Genomic DNA, 10,618 nt, shown 5'->3' on the forward strand with positions numbered 1-10,618 from the left:
TTCTTAAAAGAAAAGAAAAAGTTAAAATGAAGCAAAACGGCTTTGGAAGGCAAAGAATAAAGTGCAGAGTAGCTTTAACTGTTTAAAGTTATTTAAAGTTTTTTTTTTTCAATTCTCCATAAGAATTTTCCCTTTTTTTTAAGTTAAAATTTTAAATATTGGAAAATCATAGAGGAAGGAATTTCTAGGTTCTAAATATTCTTAAGAGTTAGAAATTGGGGTAATAAAAGTTGTTAGGAAAATCATGAAAGTTTGCTTTTCATCAACTATTAAGGAATACATGTAATTCAGTTCAACATTGACAATTAAAGTTACAAATCAAAATGCAATTGTTCATGTACAACACACTGATAGGCTAGATTATGGGATGCATTTCTGGACTTAGGTATGAGAATATGACTTTCAAAGACGAAAAAAGAATATAAAAAAAAAATGGAACATATCCTTGTTAGACATATGCTCTTATCTGTCATTCAAACTCAAAGTTGGAGTAACATAGCTAGGAAGTGAAATAACAACTTTAGATCAATGAATATGGCTGCAACTGAGCAGCAGCAACATACTCTAGTAGACAACAATGAAAGGGGCATCTCCTGTAACTCTTTATAAAGTAACTGCGCCAAAATGATAAGCGAAGTAATCAATTTCTGCCATTAAACTACATTTTATGCTTAAGCCCATTACTAAAAGTAGGATATTTTTAACACTCATACCTTATGGAACACAAAATCATTTCTGTGATTCTTTGAAACTCATACTTTACTAAAGCAAATATCTCCTCTTTTCCTTCAATTTTGGCCTTTATGTAGTATGTATCCTTGAGCTGAAACTCTTCAATATGAATAGACTATAGAGTAGAAGGATTAAATAAGTTCAGGAAAATACAGATTTAAGGCTCTTTCCATAGCAATGGATTGAGTGATTGCTGCATCCGCTGTAATTTCATCATTCATCCCCTTATATAAAAATGGAAGAAGTATTCCAAAGTTCTGTTTTTTTTTTCCTTCAATCAAACACATGTAAGATATAGGCTCACGCAGTTAGTTGACAGGTTGTGCCATATCTTTCTCCAGTTTCCTACACCCATGATGCTCTGTTCCTCTATGTAAGGTTAGTTTGCTAGAGAAAAACAAGTAGTGCAACAATAATAGGGAATCAAATACTTCAGAAAAATGAACAATAAAAAAGACACGAAAGAAAGCAATGATACAATAAAACAAAAATGGGATATTACCTTTCAGTGGAAAGAGTTGGAAGCGAATCTCTGAGTTGTTTCTTTCTATCCTAACAAAATAATGTCAATGCCACTAGTGATCATAAGATCGGCCTTTGTCCTATTAAATCATTTTCTCAACCATTCACATTGTTCATTTTCAATTAAATACAAGTATGACTCACTAATTTAATTATAACAAAAGTAGTATTTGGGGGAAAAACTTATCAATTTACTCATAATAATAATATATATACTAGTTATAAGAGTTTAACTAGGAAAGAAGTAGACTTTCATATAAACTCTAACACTATTTATCTAATTATATCCTCAACATTAAAAAAAAAAAGGAATTAAGCTTATTTTTACTTAAAAGACTTTTGGAATCTCACATCAAAATTGTTAACAAACGCCTTTTGAAGTCAAAATGGAGAATGTCCCTTATCTTTGGACACAAGTCTCATGATTACTTTTCCAATGAAGGAAATATTACTGAGGTATAATTCTCTGAGAAGATCCTTGAAAGACTACCAAATTTTAAAGACTTGAGTTGGGAGAAAACGATGCCATCCGTGACTTCATCAGTGTAGAAAAGCTATGATTTCTTCAAACATTTGGCAATCAGTAACAGTCATTCTTGTGAGTTACACCATGCTTTTAGCTATTGTGAATGTTACTATATTTTTGAATCCATGGCATTTTGATGCCTCCAGAGTTGTCAAATGTTTGAATGACACAAAAGATGACACTAAATTCTTTAATTTGCTGCATCATAACACCAATAAAAATGTTAGGAATCGATTCAATTAAGCAACAAGTAACAAAAATAGCAGAATAAATTGAGAAATTGAACACACAAATTGAACGTGGAAAAACCCCTCTAAAGAGGATAAAAAACCACGGGCAAAGATAATTTTACTATAATGGCAAGAGAACGAAGACTACAAAAGATGGAGATAAAACTAAACCCCAAACCCCAAAAACAAAGAACCTTCAAAACGTAAATACAAAATTCTCTAAATGTGTTATGAGTTCTAATATCTAAATGGGGTGTTTTTATTAAGGTTGTAAAAGAGCCTATTTATAGGCTAAATTCATATGTGAAATAATAATAAAATAATCTAAACTAATCAGTGTTTGACTGAAACAAATAAACAGAGTTTAACTAAAAGATTATTTCTCAAATTTGACTGAAAATAAGAGTCATACTTAACAAATCTTCACCTTGACTTATATTTCTACAACGCCATCTTTGCCAAAGCCAGTCACGAGCCTATCTTGAACTATGCAGGGAATTAACTGAGTCGAATCTATACTTAGAAACTGGAAGACTTCTAGCCTTCGACTTGTACAATGCCAAATCAAAACTAACCTGGGTCTGATTTTCACGAACACAGTGCCCTAACTTTTCAAAACATGTATCCAAAAGAGAACCTCTCTTCAACGAAACGGTCATACATTTTTCCCTCCTATGACCAAGTTGTCTCCGCTCCAAACGAGTTGACTTCGACTTGTAACGGACGAGGGATGTCCGATTTCACCGGTCACTGTAAAACCTTACAGAATATAAAGACTGCCAGTTCTTTTACTTTTTAACAAAACGAGAGCTCCACGAGATACTTTAATGTCGCTTGACTCGATGTTGATTCTGCATCTTTTCAAGTCTAAAATCTCAAGGAGATGAGATTCTTTCGTAAATCAAGTACATACCTGACATCTGAGAATGTTCTAATCGTCCCATCATGTATCCTAATTTTAACAATACCAATACCAATTACCTTACTAGATGAATAGTTTCGCATGCGCACAACTCCACCTTCAACCGAACTGTATGTGGAGAACCATTCTCTATTGGGACACATGTGGAAAGAACATCACGAATCTAGGATCCACTCAGACGTGAACTTGGAGTTATTGCTCGTTGACACTAACAAGAAATCATCAACGCTTTCATCGATCAAATTAGCATCGGCTACATCTTCCTTGTTACTCTTATCAGCTCTTTTATTTCGCAGTTTATAACAATCTACTTTGACGTGACCTAACTTTTTACAATAGCTACACCTTTTGTCTCGTTTCTTTGATGTCATCAAAACGGAAGCTTGCCTATCTACCTTGCTATCCAAATGAAGCTCATTGTCGAGTTTGTCTCTACTCAACAAATGACCCTTCACATTTTCGAACGAAAGTTTGTCTCTGCCATAAATCAGGGTCTCCCTGAAAGACTTGTATGAATGGGGTAAAGAGCACAATAATAGCATGGCTTGATCTTCATCATCAATATAAACCTCAATGTTCTTTAAATCATTTAAAAGAGTAATGAATTGACTGATGTGATCTCTAAAAAGCTTACATTCGTTTATGCGAAACGTAAATAGACGTTGTTTCAACACTAAACGGTTAGCTAGAGACTTAGTCGCATAAAGAGTTTCTAACATTTTCCACAAGGCGGATGAAGTCTTCTCCATCAATACCTCCTGCAATACCGTATTTGCGAGGCACAACTGAATTGCAGACAATGCCTTTTCATCAAACTCTTCCTATTCTGTTTTATTTAGATTCTCAGGCTTTTTCCAGGTAACAACCTTTTTCAAACCGGATTGAACTAGAATTGCCATCATCCGAACTTGCCACAGATTAAAATTTATCTCACCGTCGAACTTCTCAATTTCAAACCTTGTTGCTGTCATATCTGAATGGGCTGATCTACGAAAATTGAACTAGCTTTGATACCACTTGTTAGGAATCGACCCGATTAAGCAACAAGTAACAAAAATAGTGGAATAAATTGAGAAATTGAACACACAAATTTAACGTGGAAAAACCCCTCTAAAGAGGATAAAAAACCACGGGCAAAGATAATTTTGCTATAATGGCAAGAGAACGAAGATTACAAAAGATGGAAATAAAACTAAACCCTAAACCCTAAAAATAAAGAACCCTCAAAACATAAACACAAAATTCTCTAAATGTGTTATGAGTTCTAATATCTAAATGGGGTGTTTTTACTAAGGTTGTAAAATAGCCTATTTATAGGCTAAATTCATATGTCAAATAATAAAAAAATAATTTAAACTAATCAATGTTTGACTGAAATAAATAAACAGAGTTTAACTAAAAGATTATTTCTCAAATTTGACTGAAAATAGGAGTCATACTTAACAAAAAAACTTCTGCAAGTCATCTAACTAAAATTGTAAACAAAGATGGACGTTTCAGGGTAATACTTCCCGTACAAAAACTTGTCAACCTTGAACATGACTCAAGTCTTAAAGCCATTTCTGTTTCCTCTGCTCCTTTTTTGATAATCTGCTCCATCATAGGGCATTGTTTCACTTTTATTTCTTCTAGTTGCACAAGATCTAAAGCCATGGAAACGCTAAATATGTATGTCATGCTATTACACTCATAAACTTCTAAAACCTTAAGTTTCTTCAAATCCAAATTTCCATGAATGTTCTCCTTCCATATTTCAATTGACTTGGAAAATTCTGAGAAGACTAAATACCCAATAGCTTGAAAACCGGCCTCCAAAATCCAAAAACGAAACAAGGATTAAAGCTCATAAAGGTTATAACGAAGCCAACCCAAACCATATGAAAGAAAGAATGATATTATGGAATAAGCTAGAATAACCAAAGCTAAATTAAAGGAATATACAATAATACCTTTCTTAAATACATTTCTTGGATAGTGTTGTTAAGGTCACTACATCAATGTCCATTATCTTTTCCACATTCTACACCAAGATATAATAAGGTTTTCAAGAGTGTAGAATCTCTCAAGGAAATAAATTTGGAAATCAATTGATTTAGCACTGACGCCAGGCACTTCACAAGCTTTTATTTCATGAAAAAGGCTGCTTGAAAATTGACCATCACTTACCATTGCAAAGTAATCACTATGTAATGCCAAATGTTGTAGTTTAGGGATGACCTGAAAGCCAATCAAAAAATAATTTTGGAGTCAATATGAGAAGAAAAGTGCACACAGAAAGAATAGCATTTGTTACATAAATGAAACATCATATATTTTCAAAAAATTCTTAATTAATATCATACTCTCTTCATTAAACTAAATTTTCTAAATAATATTTCAAAATTATCATAAATTTTTTTTGTTAAATAAATAAATAAAAAAGTTACCTTTTAGAATTAAATGTAATGATAATTATACAATGTTTGTTAATATTAAGTTTAGTACTTGATATGGTAAGATACTAAACATTAATAAGATATATCGGCAAACATTATATAAAATGTTAAATTGAATGTTTGTAAATTTATATTATGAAATTGAGTCATAGAAAAGGAATAAATAAATCAATCAAATTGCGAGAGGCTTCATGAAGTGCTTCTTTCAGAGTTAAACTTCTATTTGTCCATATTTTTAGAAAAAAGTATCTCCTGTTTTTCATTATCATTCCCATAACAATGAATACTATGATTCGCATTTCGAACAGGCATGAATACAGCATCTATAGGATAACTTCCGTCGTGAAAGTTTTTTGACGTTTTTATACCGTATCCTCTATTTCTCTCGGTTAGGTGGTAAGATGATGTCTTGAGCAGTTACATATCCGGGACCCTTGGCACAAATAAAGACGTTACGAGTTCCATACAAATTCCCTCTCAATATAATTTCTTTCAAATTCATTAAAATTTCATGGACTGATTCTTGAATACCTACTATGGTAGAATAAAATTTATCAATAATTCATATTAGATCAATGAATATGGCTGCAACTAATCTGCAACTAACCTGCAACAATATACTCTAGTAGAGAGCAATTCAACCTGCAATGAAAGGGCATCTCCCATAACTCTTTATAAAGCAACTGCGCCAAAATGATAAGCGAAATAATCAATTTCTGCCATTAAACTACATTTTATGCTTAAGCTCATTACTAAAAGTAGGATATTTTTAACACTCATACCTTATGAAACATAAGCATGTTTGTGATTCTTTGAAACCCATACTTTTCTAAAGCAAATATCTCCACTTTTCCTTTAATTTTGGGCTTTCTGTAGCATTTATCCTTGAGCTGAAACTTTTCAATATGAATAGCCTATAAAGTAGAAGGATGTAATAAGTTTAAGAAAATACAAAATTAAGGCTCTTTCATAGTAATGGATTGAGTGATTGTCACTGCATGAGTGCATGTAATTGCTGGCATGTTTATTATTTGCATCCGCTGTAATTTCATTATTCATCCCCTTATATAAAAATGGAACAAAGTATTCCAAAGTTCTGTTTTTTTCCCTTCAATCAAACACATATGTAAGGCATAGACTCACACATTTAGTTGATTGGTTGTGCCGTATCTTTCTCCAGTTTTCCACACCCATGCTGCTTTGTTCCTCTAAGTAAGGTTAGTTTGCTAGAGAAAAACTAGTACAACAAGAATAGGGAATCAAATATCTAAGAAAAATGAAAAAAAAACCACGAAAGAACGCAATGATACAAGAAAACAAAAATGGGATATCACCTTCCAATGGAAAGAGTTGGAAAGCAAATCTCTGAGCTGTTTCTATCACAAGAAAATAATGTCAGTGCCACTAGTGGTCATAAAATTGGCCTTTGTCCTCTTAAATCATTTTCTCAACCATTCACAATGTTCATTCTCAATTAAATAAGTACGACTCACTAATTCAGTTGAAACAAAAGTAGTATTTGAGGGAAAAACTTATCAATTTACTTATAAGAGTTTAACTTGGGAAAGAAGTATAGTTTATGTTTACTCAAAAGATTTTTGAAATCTCACCTCACAATTGTTAACAAGCGGCTTCTGATGTCAAAGTGGAGAATGTCCCTTATTCACAATGCACTTCAGAGACAAGGGTAGTAAAACGATAAGTGACCTATACATATCCAAAGAAAACAGTTCTTGGTTACGATATTGGAAAATATAAATCAAAATTTATCGTGGAACCTAATCTTCGCATTCTTTTTGACACCATCAACAACAAATACAAACTGAAAAAAGGAAGAAAAGAGTTAAATATTGATTTATTTACCTTAGAAAAATGTCTCTATTGATTATCATTCACCAACGGATCTCCCATCTGCAAACTCCACAAATAACGCAATTAGAAATAATTTAATCTTCCTTACCTCCCACCTCCCTTACCTATCCCGATTCCAACTCCCCTTCTTTTCATACTTCCCCACTGTAGCAGAAAAAACCTTATAATTTGATCTCTGAATAACAAAACTTTTATGTACTCTGGTTTCCTAGAAAATAAGGAAAAAAGAAGTGGGCATTCGGTTTCTCAAAGGGAATGTTTAATTCTGTCACTATTTGGTAAGCTCCAAACCTTGAAATGATTCTATATCTTAATATTCAGCTTCATTTTGATCATGTATCTCATACAAATAGGTGTATTATTCATAAATGAAAACGTGTAAATTTTGCAGCCTTTGCAGTAAACTTGTATGCAAAGTCATTGATGAACTTTCAAGTCCCTACACTCTTTGTAAATTTGAAATTTAGTCTTTATATTTTTGTTCTTAGGAATTTAGTTCATCCACTTTTTAGATTTCAAAATTTAGGTTAACTATTAACACTGTTAAAATTGTTTTGTTAAATTCAAGTTCATTGCAAGTTTACAAACGTCGTGAGTATTTTTTTAAAATTTTAAAATGTCACACCAACAAATTAAAAAAACTAATAATGTTAACAATTAGATCTGAATTTTTTGAAATATAAAAAGTAGATGACTAAATTCCTGAAAATAAAGGTACAAGAACTAAATTTCAAATTTGTGAAGAGTTCATGAACTTCTGACATATTTTAACCATAAAAATCAATAACTATAAATTATAGGGTAGCAAGTGTGAGCATTAATCCATTTAAACCAACATAAAATTTTTCTAAATTTATGCATACCTTTTCTATAAACAACTGCTGAGTGGTGGCATTAAGGTCGCCTTCCCAACGCCCTACATATTCCCCTTTAGTATTTTGTACTCCAAGCACCATTGGTGTATTTAACTGTCCCTTTGTGAAAATTTTCTTCTTTGGACAGAAATCTCATAATTAACCTTCAAGCAAGCAAGTGTTCCTGCATGCTCGTTTTCATCTCTTACTCCTTCACATGACAATAATTCATTGAAGGTAGTCCTTTTCCAAAAGAAAGGTACTCAAGATTTGGTAATGATTAAATGAAACAATCTGAGATAGTAACTCATGTTTCAGGACAATCAAACCTTCTTAGTTTGGGACAATATTGTTTCGGAACTGCTCCATGTCTATGCCATACCTTTATATTGCCATTCCCAACCGAAACCAATTCTTATAATTGGGGAATGTTTCCTGATAAATTTAGAAACATATATATGTTAAATAAAAGCAAATTTCTAAAGTAATTGATAGAATATGCAAATCCATTTAGATCGATCTTACCTTAGGGACCCAAAATAGGGGTTGATGAACAGAGATAATGGGTTGGCTCTCTCCTTGTGTTTCTCTAAAGTTGATATACTCCCCAGAGAATGGCCAATCTGTAGTATGCACCTTGGAGTAGAAACCCTTCAATTTCGGTAGCTTACGAAGTATCAACCGTCTTATTTTAGGAAGCATAATCTTGGTGGTTGATTTGAGCTCAATCGATTCATTTGAGTTGTGTTGTTAAGCATTGGCCTGCAATGCAACAAAAAACCAGCAGTAAGAGCAGCAGCAGCACCGCCCATATGCCAGTATGAAGAATGAACTAGAAGCTATTTGTTTATTTTGTTTGATTTTGTTCTTTTGTAATGTGATCAAGTTGGCATGTAACTTGATATCTAAAGTTAGTAAATTTTAGATTTGAAATTGATGGATGTAATAGCTGACTTTTTTAGCATTGCTTTTTGTATTACTTAATTTAGTAACTTTCTATATCGGTGAGAGCAGTTACAAGTTTAGGTAACTGTCCAATTTGTTTGTAACTTGAATATATTTTCAAATGGTGAATGAAATCATGACTTCTTCTTTTCGGTTACAATTTTTGTTCATTATTTTTCTCTTATTTTTTGCTTGCTGTTTATATTTGCTCATGGTTGCTGCCATTTAGTTTCTACAAATGGTAATCAAAGCCTCTTGTCTTTGAGGACCTCTGTTGTTGTTTAAGTCCTTTCTGTTTTAAAACAAACTTAAAAAGAAATCGAGTTTGTCAAACCTGTTTTAACAACATAAGCTTTACACCTCCTCCACCGCTAGTGTTTGCTGGAGAGAACAACCACATTTGGGTAGTTAAACTGAAAACTTACCTCCAAGCACATGATTTGTGGAGTGTAGTTGAAAATGATGTTGAACCACCTCCATTGAGGGAAAATCCAACTATTGCACAAATGAGGCAGCATAGTGAGGAGCGAGCCAAGAAGCACAAAGCCATGGCCTGCCTACAAAATAGGGTGTCTGATGTGATCTTCACTCAGATTATGGCCTGTGATTCACCCAAGCAAGCATGGGATAGGTTGAAAGAGGAGTTCATAGGATCAGACAAGACAAAGCAACAACAAGTAATCAACCTTAGAAGGGAATTTGAGAATTTGAAAATGAAGGAGTCAGAAACTATCAAGCAATATTCTGATAGGATCATGGCTACTATTAACAATATCAGACTCCTTGCAGAAGATTTTAGTGACAGTAAGGTTGTTGAGAAAGTTATTACCACTCTCCCTGAGAGGTTTGAGTCAAAAATCTCCTCATTGGAAGACTCGAGGGATCTTACAACCATTTCTTTATCTGATTTGGTTAACTCACTTTATGCACTTGAGCCGGGAAGGGCTAGTAGGTAGGAAGAGAATCCTGAAGGAGCCTTTCAAGCAAAAGTCAGAGAAGGCTCTAGCTCAAGTCAGAAAGCAAAGATCCTTTGATTTGAAAGAAGGGAGAAATCAAGAAAAGATGAAGGGAGAAGGAGGTTTCCACCATACATTCACTGTAAGAAAACAAACCATTTGGAAAAGTACTGCTGGAATAGACCAGATATTTAGTGCAAGAGTTGCAAACAGTATGACCATCATGAGAAGTTTGCAAAGGCAAAGAGAAGGCTCATGCTCAGCAGCAAGTACAAGATAAAACTGCTAAGGATTTTCAAGCTTAGGAGGAGCATGTTTTTACTGCCTCATGCTTTGCAACCACAAGCAATGCCAAATTCAGCTGGCTTGTGGACAGTGGCTGCTCACATCACATGGTAGCTGATGGAAGCTTGTTCAAAGACCTTGACAGAAGCTTTACCTTGAAGGTCAGGATAGGCAATGGGAATCTGATTGAAGCCAAAGGCAGAGGTGATGTGGTGATCAACACTGATTCAGGTAACAAAATTATCACAGATGTGCTTTATGTACCTGATATAAATCAGAACCTACTTAGTGTAGGTCAGTCAGTTGAAAAAGGCTACTCACTAGTTTTCAAGAATGGTT

At 33.5% G+C, this 10,618-nt stretch overlaps 1 long non-coding RNA gene across 1 annotated transcript; it reads left to right on the forward strand.

Moving 5' to 3' along the window:
* The first annotated feature begins 7,392 nt into the window (after nt 1-7,392).
* On the forward strand, nt 7,393-9,126 carry LOC121223345 (uncharacterized). Its single transcript, XR_005920692.1, has 2 exons — nt 7,393-7,517; nt 8,242-9,126. It is a non-coding gene; the product is annotated as an uncharacterized lncRNA (long non-coding RNA).
* The last annotated feature ends 1,492 nt before the right edge of the window (nt 9,127-10,618 follow it).

This window comes from Gossypium hirsutum, chromosome D11 (genome assembly GCF_007990345.1).
Source record: "Gossypium hirsutum isolate 1008001.06 chromosome D11, Gossypium_hirsutum_v2.1, whole genome shotgun sequence".
NCBI classification, from domain to species: Eukaryota; Viridiplantae; Streptophyta; class Magnoliopsida; order Malvales; family Malvaceae; genus Gossypium; species Gossypium hirsutum.